A 12,046-nucleotide genomic window follows, 5' to 3' on the forward strand; every position below is an offset into this window, starting at 1 on the left:
CTAAACTTGACTCCGTCGGCGTAAGAGGTATTGCTCTAAATATTTTCCGTGACTACCTAAGAAACCGCTCACAAAGAGTCATAATTAACGGACTTCAAAGCGACGAAGCTTCCATCGAGTACGGCGTCCCTCAAGGCTCAATACTTGGACCAACGCTCTTCCAAATCTTCATCAACCAACTCTGCGACTTGAATCTTCCGAACTGCAAAATTTTTACCTACGCTGATGATACAGCACTAGTTTTTCAGGGTTCGAGCTGGACTGACGTCAAATCTACGGCTGAGGACAATTTGACCATAGTAAGCAATTGGTTAACGCAAAACTTACTAACCCTCAATATCTCAAAATCATTTTTTATCCCCTTTTCCATTAAAAACAATACCCAACCTCCTACAAACTATGAAATTAGGGTTCACGCAAATTGCAACAATGCTGGTAACTGCAGATGTCTTTCTATAGCGCAAACTAAAATAATAAAATATCTTGGTGTCTATTTTGACCGAAACCTAAATTGGTATCCACAAGTCGACATGCTTGCCACTCGAATCAGACGTCTTATTCACATATTTAGAACACTTCGACAATCTGCCGACACAGAAACCCTAAACACTGTCTATTCTGCACTTTGTACCTCAGTCTTGACTTACTGTGTGCCTGCATGGGGTGGTGCGGCTAAAACTTATTTCCTTAAAGTCGAGAGAGCTCAGAGAGCTGTGCTCAAAGTCTTACACTACAAAAATTTTAGATTCCCAACGAAAGACCTGTACAATATCGCTAAAGTGTTGACAGTGAGACAGCTCTTTATACTCCGCTCCATTTTGCGCAGGCACGCGCAAGTACGGCAACCAGATCTTACTAAAAGAAATCACTACAGAATTTGCCCTCCCATACCCCATAAAACTAAATTTTCTTCGAGACAATTCCAAATCACTAGCTCATTTCTTTATAATAAGATAAATAATGTTTTAAACATAATTAGATTAAGTAGGTTTCAAATGAAAAAGAAAGTCTCACAGTGGTTGCAAAAACTCGATTATGATGATACCGAGTATCTTCTGACTTAAGACTTAAGACAGCAACATTTCTCTTTAACGTACCTGCACATATACTGTCACCCATATACCTAGACTCAGAAACTTCGACACCCATAGATACATACACACACTCACACGCGCACTCACACATTTACACACACACACTCACACACATACACACACACACACACACACACACGCACACACACACACACACACACACACACACACACACACACATAATTTTATTAATTTTTCCTTTTCTTAATAAAAATGTTTCAGTTTACTTAGTAGCTACTTGGATATACGTAGTTTACTCTATTAGCTCGCATACGTGACGAACACTGACTTGCAAGATACGGGCCTTGCCTAGTTTGTGAGTCAGGATTCAACTTTTTTAATTGTGCTATGTTTAACCTAAGTTGTCTTTTTCTTTGTAATTGTTCATTCCTCTCTTGTGCAATTTTGTCTTATTGAATAAAGATTTTATTATTATTATTATTATTATTATAGTTACGTACTGAACCCTTTTTGTGAAGAGGGAGTATGGATGAGTGAACCCAGTCATTAGGCCATTGTCCAGTTTTCCATATAGCATTGCAGATGTTGTGCAGATAGGTTATGCCGTTTGTACCTAAACCCTTTATCACTTCGGCTGTGATTTGATTCGATCCCGGAGCTTTGTTACACTTTAAGTTTCCGAATCGCATTTTCAACTTCTGAGCGAAGTATATCAGGTTCTGTATCTAATGCTACGTGGCGCCTTTCAGTTGCATTTGTCTGCGTGTGATAAAGTTCTTCGCAGTACTCCCTCCATCTCTCTATGGCCTTTGCAACATCGCAGATCGGATTGCCCTCCTTGTCGTCTATTACCCATGAGGATGGTTTGAATTTACGGGTTATCTGTTTAATCTTTCTGAAAAGATCACCAGTTTGGTATTTCGCGGCATGATTTTCGATTTCAGTGCATATGTTTTCAAGATATTGGTTCTTGTCTCTTCTGCACTGCCGTTGGATTAGCTTTGTGAGCTTGGTGTATTCCTCCTCTTTCTCAACGGATCTCATGCCTAGCTTTAGTTCTTTCCGTAATTGTATATTCGACCACGTCTCATCCGCTATCCAGTCCTTCCTTGTATCGGCCTTTTTATTCAACGATTCCAACCCACTGGTGACCTTTGATTTGAAAACATCCCATTGCTCCTCTGGGCTCGTGTCCGATGGTTCAGCGGATGCGAAATCCGGTTCCGTTTTGTTCTGAAAATATCCGTTTTGTTATGACAATTATAATTAAGGAGACCATTAATTGTGATTAGTAACAGTGCCTCGTGTTAGTTTTCAGAAGCATTAAATATTTGTGTTAGTACCTACACAAATGCTTGATAGTTAATTTTCATGTGCGTTAAGATGTTTGAAAAGGAAATTGTGTCACTTGTTAAATCCTAGTTCACAAAAAAAATAATCGAAAGCATGTTTATGTATTCATTGTAAAAGTCTCTGAAAGAAAAAGGAATCGTTAATCGTTCAATCTAACCCTATGTGAACAGTTCCTTACGTCGAATTCTCTCGGATTGTTGCCAACGCCACCAACTGCGCTGTTTGTGTAGATAAGAAAGTGGAAATTATACGAAGTTAATACTATTTTGCATTTGCGTAAGCTGGTAAAAGGTTTATTTGAGAAATATACAAAGCTTAGAACCCGAGCAATGTTAAATAAAGTCACACACGACGGTTTTTGTAAGGGGAAGACTTACCATCTGACATGGTTAGGTACACAAGTTTACGTATAGAACTGTTTTGTACCGCTGAATCAGAACTCTACTCAGACTCCCTATTCTCAATGTTAAAGAAATTAGGTCTATGGGTTCCATAGAACATCATTCAGTAAGGAATATCTCGATGGGAATGGAGGTATTCGATTAAATAAAACTATCCTACGTAAAAAACTGAAAATGAACATCGTTTTCTAGGTGTGAGCTAGGTTAATTTTTATAGCAAGGGACCATTAATCAAAATTATAAAAGTTTATTTAATAGCTCATTGCTGGTAAATAATAATTTTAATAAATAATTATGAACACGAAAGAGCTGTTCTGTTTAGATAACAAACTTTGTACTCGCAGGTAACTCAAAGTACTTTGGAAAACTTTTTGTGACTTTCCGATATTTTGAATTAAATTAAATTATGTTATTGTTAATGTTTGTTCCTAAACTGATGTCAGGATTTAGAAGACGAAAAATTAAGAATATTAATAGCCAACTTGATCAACATAAAATTAACTTGAAAAAACTTTGACCCTAAGCCTGGGGAAATAAATTAAATTAAATGAATTGTAAAAATACTAATCGAATCGAGAGGTAATTAATTTTAAAAATAAGAGTAGAAGTTTAAAGTTGCCCTGTCAAAACATTAGTTTCGTTCTGTTTTTATATATATATATATATATATATATATATATATATATATATAACGGCGGGGGTTGACCAGCTGGGTTGATGGGAATGGTGACATCAGTAGACCTGACGTCACCACCTCCATCGTTAGGTTCACTCATTTGCAAAAGATAAAAACCAGTGCACAAATATTTATTGCAATACAACAAAAGTACAAATAAATGAAGTAGAGAAATCTTAAAAGTCCAAATCTAAATCTTAGGTCTAAATCTTAACTCTAAATATTTGCAAAACGTACTTACAGGATATGTCTTGCCTCCACAGAGGCCCGTGAAAGAATGTGTCCTGGCTCACTTAATCACAATTTAACTAACAATGACATTCTTAAGTCAATTGACTTACTTATTTTCTTTTTCATAATCAAGATGTGATTTAAAAGAAACAGTTAGTAAATTTTAATTCGTTGACAATTTTAGAAACAATGTTAAAAGTTTAATTATTTTAAATTAATTAAAAGTTTTAAATCTTACGAAAAGTAACGCCTTGTAGCCGGTAACAGCAACATAGCTTCTCTCCTCAATATCAATGTAATCTAATCAGCTAGGCGCTTATACTAAAAACTAGATTCATCAAGGGAATATGAACAAGTGCTAGTTTTTAAATCAGGAATCTAAATAAAATGGGATTTTAACAGTTTATATTTTAGTTAAGACACTTGTTCATATTCAGCTTGCCAAATAAGTACACTTATATTCAGAAAAATCAACTCAAAGTCAAAATCAAAGTAAACTTAACACATTTGTAGGTCTTGCGTCGACACGGCCATTTTGCGAGACGGTGCGCGCTCTGCACCAGTCGCGGTTCTGAAAATAGAAATTTAGTTTCTCTGAGCTAGGTATCCATTCACAAGAACACCCTACTGATAACATGATAACATTGAGTTACGAAGCATTTTCAAAAATATAATTCTATTGCATTCCAAAGCGGTTGATTACAATAACCGTGGTATCAGCATTGTTATATTATTATTCTTACTGAAAACAAAATAATCTAGCAGCTCTATATACGAAGTAGACTACCAAGTTTACTTTTTCATTCATGGTTTTTGTGCTCCAGGCAAGCTTTCAAATCCCTTAAAATGGACATTGATGCTGTGGTGCTGAGCAGTCTTGTATGCCGTGGTCCACAGGGGATAATTAAGGATTTGGAAAGGACGATGCTGTGGCCTAGGTCTTTAATTTGTAACCGTGGTCCACAGGGGCTCTAAAAGTGGAAACTAGAAATAATGTTTGGGTCCTTAAGACCTTATGTTGTGGTTCTGGGCGGTCATGTACGCCTTGGTCCACAAAAACTTCAAAGTAATAAGTTATAAATTTTTGAGTCTTTAAGACCAAAATTTGTTTTGTTGTGGTTCTGAGCGGTCCTGTGCGCCGTGGTCCACAAAAACTTTAAGGTAGGAAATAATTAAGTAATATTTGGGTCTTTAAGATCAAAACTTTATGTTGTGGTTCTGAGCGGTCTTGTACGCCGTGGTCCACAAGTTTACAAGATGAAAATAACATTATTACACATGAAATGATAGTAGAAAATTCTCCCGTTCAAATAGGTAAAATATTTTTAGTATAAATAATCAACTGACCAGTTTGCTTGGGAATCCATCAGCCGTGCAGGTCGGGACGTAGACGGTTGCGGTTCGTCTGATAGATTGGAGAGCTGATGTGACGCACAAGGTGAGCCAGAGTTCACCGATGCGTTATTTTGAGTAAGGCTGGGTGTGACCTGTGTTTGAGCTGCATCTTCGTTTTCATTACTCGTCGACAAGGTTTCCTGATCGCCTGGCCGAGGCGCTCGACGTAGCTGATCATGAGCTACTTTGCGTGGACGTCCTCTGCCAGTCACACGCTTTACCATGTATCGGTCGTTATCCAACACTCTGTATATCTCGTACGGCTCGCTGTATTTGAGATCTAGGGAGGTCTGGTTTCTTGGGTTATTCTTTATTAGCACGTACTCTCCTCTCTGAAATAAACGTAATCTTGCCTTGTTCCTGTCGAATCGTTGTTTGTCGTACTCAGCTGCTGCAGCCATTTTCTGTTGAACGTGCTGGTCGAGTAGGTCAAAGTCCATGGATTCATTGTCAATATTTACTAACCTTAAAAGTTCTGGCGGTACACTATGTTGGCGGCGAGTCAACAGCGTGAGTGGTGCAACGCCGGTTATTCTATGGGGCGTGCAATTTAATGCAAGCTGCAAGGCGTCCAAAGCAGTCTGCCAATTTTCAGTGTCGTAATTTTTAATCATAGTTAATGCATTTTTAAGCGTGGCCATAACTCTCTCAATCTGGCCATTCGCTCGGCTTACTCCTGGTGCGATTGAATGTATATCGATGCCAAAACGGTCGCAGTATACCTTGAACTGTCCGAGAAATTCTCGACCTCCGTCCACTACAACCTGTAATGGAGTTCCAAATAAGTGCACAACACGTTTCAACGCTGCCAGGCTGCTGCTCGGGCTCTTGTCATTAGAGTAGCTAAGCATTATGTACTTTGTGAAGGCATCTATAGTGACAATGACGTACTCATCCTGCCCTTCAGTGTTTCTTGTACCAAGCTTACCAGTGATATCCATATGGATAGTCTGAAAGGCTGCGGTGGGTTTTTGAATGGGGTGAAGCTGCGCTTGAATCGCTCCCGAAGGTCCTTTCGATGTCCTGCATATTACACAGTTATCAACAAACCTTCTAACAATTGTATTCATTTTTTCAAACCAGTAATTTTCTCTCAGCTTTTGTAGAGTTTTCTCCCATCCTGGGTGCTGCAGCGCCGTATGGAAGGAGTTTATTAAACTCCACTGGAATGCTCTAGGGACAACAATTGATTGATGCTTACCGAGAACGGAATCATTGAGAGTCTTCTTAAGAACGCCCTCTTCTAGGACGTAATCAGCATTCGGGCTTTCGCTGGACATGGCGGCTATAATTGGGCGCAGAACATCGTCACGTTGCTGTTCTATTTTTAACCATTCCAAGTCACGCGTCACGACATTGACAGACATCTCAGTAGAGGGATTTCTGCTAAAAAAATCCGCGTGTTGCAGGCGCTCACCTTTTCTATATTCTACTTCAAAGTCGTAGTTTTGCAGGAATGCCCACCACCTATGTATTCGAGGGAGGAGATCCTTTTTGTGCTTAGAGGCCTTTAAGGCGTTACAGTCAGTTATTACCTTGAATTTTCGCCCATAAAGGTAATGGCGAAAATGTTTCACGGCCCGGACCACCGCCAGTGTCTCGAGCTCGTACGAGTGGTAGCGGCTTTCAGCGTCAGTAGTGCGTTGGCTCATGTACGCAACTGGGTGTTGGCGATTGTCGATGATCTGGGTTAGCACTGCTCCGTAGCCAATGCTGCTTGCGTCCGTGTAAAGCTCGATGGGGGAGTCTTCCTGAAATAGCGTAAGGGTAGGCGCAGTAGACAAGCGTTGGAGAATATAGTTTCGTGCTTCGTCGTGTCGCTCGTTCCATTCCCATTTCGCGTCGTTTTTTGTTAATTCATACAGAGGTGCCATCACACGAGAGAAATTGGGAATGAAACGCCGAAAATATCCGGCTAAGCCATTAAACTGTCGCACTTGTTTGACTGTTTTCGGTACAGGTGCCTTTATTAAAGCCTCCACCTTTCTTGGACTTGGACTTACTTGTCCGTCTGCTATGATATTGCCCAAATATTCAATGGAGCGTTTAAAAAAGGCAGTTTTGTCTACATTAATCGAAAACCCGGCCTTTTGTAAGGCAATCAATATCCGTTCGATGTGAGAAAGTCCCTCAGCGAATTCCTTACATTTAGACAAAACGTCATCGACGTAGACCTGACAAACCTGTTCCGCTGAGGTCAATAAATGCGAGAGTGCTCTATTTATGCACCGTTGATAAACAGATACCGCATTACTCAGTCCAAAAGGCATGGTTAGGTACTCGTATAAACCGTCTGGAGTGACAAAAGCAGTTTTTTCGATAGATCCCTCCGATATGGGTATCTGGTGGAACCCCGCTGCCATGTCAAACGTTGAAAAGTAAGTACCCCCAGCAAGCTGATCTATTTGATCGGAGATTATGGGCAACGGATAGTGATCTCTTAACGTGTTCCTGTTTAATTCACGGAAGTCCACACACATGCGATCTTCTCCATTTTTCTTTTTGACCAATATTATTGGACTGGAAAAGGGAGATTTGCTTTCACGGATAATTTCATGCTCAAGCAACTCAGAGACGATATTTCGGACTTTTTCTCGCTCGACCGGACTCAGTCTATATGGTCTGCGTTCGACACATTTGTTTTCATCCTTCAGGCGTATCTCCAGCTCACCGGTATTAACTCGTGTATGGGGGTAGCCGCGGATGAACAAATGTTCGAACTTGTTCAACAGTATTTTTAGTTCGTTAATTTGATCGTCATTAGTTGACCCGGATGGAGGAGCAGAGGTGCGTGGTAGCCCCTCTTCTGATAACGGCGGGGGTTGACCAGCTGGGTTGATGGGAATGGTGACATCAGTAGATCTGACGTCACCACCTCCATCGTTAGGTTCACTCATTTGCAAAAGATAAAAACCAGTGCACAAATATTTATTGCAATACAACAAAAGTACAAATAAATGAAGTAGAGAAATCTTAAAAGTCCAAATCTAAATCTTAGGTCTAAATCTTAACTCTAAATATTTGCAAAACGTACTTACAGGATATGTCTTGCCTCCACAGAGGCCCGTGAAAGAATGTGTCCTGGCTCACTTAATCACAATTTAACTAACAATGACATTCTTAAGTCAATTGACTTACTTATTTTCTTTTTCATAATCAAGATGTGATTTAAAAGAAACAGTTAGTAAATTTTAATTCGTTGACAATTTTAGAAACAATGTTAAAAGTTTAATTATTTTAAATTAATTAAAAGTTTTAAATCTTACGAAAAGTAACGCCTTGTAGCCGGTAACAGCAACATAGCTTCTCTCCTCAATATCAATGTAATCTAATCAGCTAGGCGCTTATACTAAAAACTAGATTCATCAAGGGAATATGAACAAGTGCTAGTTTTTAAATCAGGAATCTAAATAAAATGGGATTTTAACAGTTTATATTTTAGTTAAGACACTTGTTCATATTCAGCTTGCCAAATAAGTACACTTATATTCAGAAAAATCAACTCAAAGTCAAAATCAAAGTAAACTTAACACATTTGTAGGTCTTGCGTCGACATATATATATATATATATATATATATATATATATATATGTATATATATATTGTACGTGTTACTCTACTGTATTATTTAATAGTGGCACATTTGCTGGTCAGTGTTTAATTAAAGTGTTATTTTCTAAGTTTTTTACACTGTACCTTTTTTGCCCAAATAAACATTAAATAATTAAACAATATTTTTGGAAAACAGGATAAGGTTTTTACAAATTTGTATAGTTTATAGCGAAAGAAAATTGACGCTCATTTATCGTTTCAAAAACGACGAAATGTACAACCATTTGCCAAAAGCCCCTAATGAAGCGCCTGTAATTAGTTCGTATTGAACTCCGGATAATTTAATTTACTACATTTTCGACAAACTAGAACAAATTAAGTTACATTGTGTACCGAATTAATACTAATGAATTTAATTAAACAGTCATTATAAACAATGATACATTCGTTGTTGGACCTGCGAGGGTTGTAAATCTGAAAGCTTGTTCGATATGTTTTTTTTTTTGTATTCGATGAATGAATACCTACCTACTTAACATTTTTTCGATGATTGAATACCTACCTACTTAACATTTTTTGTCGATGGGTAATTTTAAAATCGTGCAGATGCCTTTATCGCGATAAATTTTATAAACGTGCGTTTTCGGATTTTAGTTCAAATAACGAGGATAACTATTCATTTACATATACACATATTACGTACAGTAACACACTCTAATGGCTTTGATTGATTCGACAAGAAACTAAGCTTCTTTAATTTGATTTAACACACCACGATAAACTTATTCAACAACACCCAGTCTAGATTCAATCACGCATTTATTTATATTGCCATTGTCTACTTTATTTGTATGTAAATTCGAAATAGTTTTCATTTTTATTTGTTGGCCAAATCACAAAGTGTTTTGCGAAGTGGAAAATTCGGTGGCCTAGCCCACATGCGGGCGTGGCAAACAATACATACACCTAATTTTATTTGAACAAAATTACAGTCTCCCTTGTGTGAGCTTGTTATACACTGTAAGGGTGCCCTTGATCATTGTAATTGAATCGTGATATACTTATAATTTACTGACACGTTGAGATTATTTTACTTTAAATACAGGCAATTGAATACTTGGGAGAAATAAAGTAAAAAGTACCATGCATCTACTCGTACCGTCGCAAACTTGTATTGATGACTTTTATGATTTCATTCTGCAAAAGGTTTGCCGGTTTTTTTTTCTTTTTAGACTTTCCAACTTTTCCAAGTCGCATACCGAGTGTTTCCTTCTCCTTCTAAGTAGTCTTGAAAGAATGGTCATGGTTGTCGTTAAGGAATAGTGAAACTTCTTGGGAAAATGATGTGGTGGTTTCCCCAGCCGCATTATAGTCTGGCTAGTGAAAGATAACCTGCAAAACCGCGGCAAATTAAAAAAAAAATGCAGATGGTATTATCACCATAGAATAAGTAATAGTACAAGTACAGAAGCTTCTCTGCCGTACAAAAGTGATGATTAGGCATAAGAATCGTGCCTACTTTATGCTTCTTTGTCTATCGCATGCCTATTGGAAAATAAGTAATTATTTAAAACGATGTGTTGAAACTTTTTGTTAATAAAAATATTTTTGAGAAAAATGAATCTTAGAAACCACAATTGTATTGACCAGTTCTGAAAGGGATATTAGTATCAAAATATTTTGCCATGCCACTAACCTACAAATTCGGTCACCGCATCTAAACACTCTTTTTAGGGTTCCGGAGCCAAAATGGCAAAAACGGAACCCTTATAGTTTCGCCATGTCTGTCTGTCTGTCCGTCCGCGGCTTTGCTCAGGGACTATCAATGCTAGAAAGCTGTAATTTCGCAAGAATATGTATGTAAACTATGCCGACAAAATAGTACAATAAAAATATCAAAAAAAAAATTTTTTAGTGTACCTCCCATAGACGTAAAGTGGGGGTGATTTTTTTCTTCTCATCCAACCTTATAGTGTGGAGTAGCGTTGGATAGGTCTTTTAAAATCATTAGGGGGTTGCACGATTTTTCGATTCAGTGATTTGTTTGCAAAATATTCAACTTTAAAGTGCAAATTTTTATTAAAATCGAGCGTCCCCCCCTCTAAAATCTAAACCGGTGGGTGGAAAAATTTGGAAAATTCAGAATGGTAGTAATAGTATATCAAACTTTCAAGAAAAACTGTAACGGATAAGTTTGCTTGAGAATTATTAGTAGTTTAAGAGTAAATAGCAGCCTAAGGTATATAATATTCCTAAACTTGGAAGATTCCGTATAAAATACGAAATCCTTAGAAAAATATTACTTATTTTTTTCGTAATGGCTACGGAACCCAATTTTGGGCGTGTCCGACAAGCTCTTGGCCGGTTTTTCTGTTGTCTCTGTTGTTGCTTGTTTTTGTTTGAATTTGCTTATCATGGTTAAAATAATCTGTGGCACACCACTTTTGATTGTTTTGCCCATGTTTCAGCAGTAAATTTCCAAAAAACTCTATTTTAACACACGTAGGTATTAAACTCAACAAGTCACAAAATTGATAATAGTACAAGCTCAAGTGTCTGTTTTCTTATACTTTTTGGTCTGTTTGCCCATGGCATTTGAATAATGTTGCCACTCAAATAATAGCTGGATTCAGCTTTCATTAGCCAAACTCTATTTTCACACCGCAGTTCGAAGTTAACAACACAGAACGCTACTGCCCACTCTCACCTAGGTCCCTTAGTCGCCTAGACACCCATGGGAAGAGATGGGTCCATCCTATTCTAAGACTGGGCAATGCACGGACCGAGTATTTCCGTTATGTATTAAACAAACTAAAATAGCTTCATATTTGTTGAGGAAGTCGTAACTGTATCGAAAGTCAGTAGACGTCTGGTTCAGTTAATTGTAACAGTATAAACATAGTACAGGATCTGATTGCGAGTTTACTTCCGTCATAGAATACAACATGAAGACAAACCACCATCAACATCAGCCGAAAAACGTCCAAACGTAGGTAAGTTTAGAACCCTTAGAACGTCAGAATAAAAGACAACTTGTCCCCTGCATCCATTGGTTGCCCGCAACTCTTACGATATCGTCGATCCACCCAGGGGAGAACCTTTCTCCCCAACGGTTAAGGATGAGTACAAATTCTTAACTACCCAAAGTTATGTAAAAAAAAACAAGCCTGCCTGGGTGCCATTGACTGGGTTAATAGGAATCTATCATTCGGTTTTTTGTGGTCAGGCAGTTCCGGACAATGACATCGAAGCATGTGAATTTTTGATCCAATAAACAAATTCGGACGGCCATTACGAGTATCAATACGGTCCATGAAATTAATACAGTTTTTTTTACGTAGCTTAGGTGTGGTTTATGGCATTTTTCTTGTTCTCATGTGGT

The sequence above is a fragment of the Choristoneura fumiferana genome, chromosome 16 (genome assembly GCF_025370935.1).
Source record: "Choristoneura fumiferana chromosome 16, NRCan_CFum_1, whole genome shotgun sequence".
Lineage (NCBI taxonomy): Eukaryota > Metazoa > Arthropoda > Insecta > Lepidoptera > Tortricidae > Choristoneura > Choristoneura fumiferana.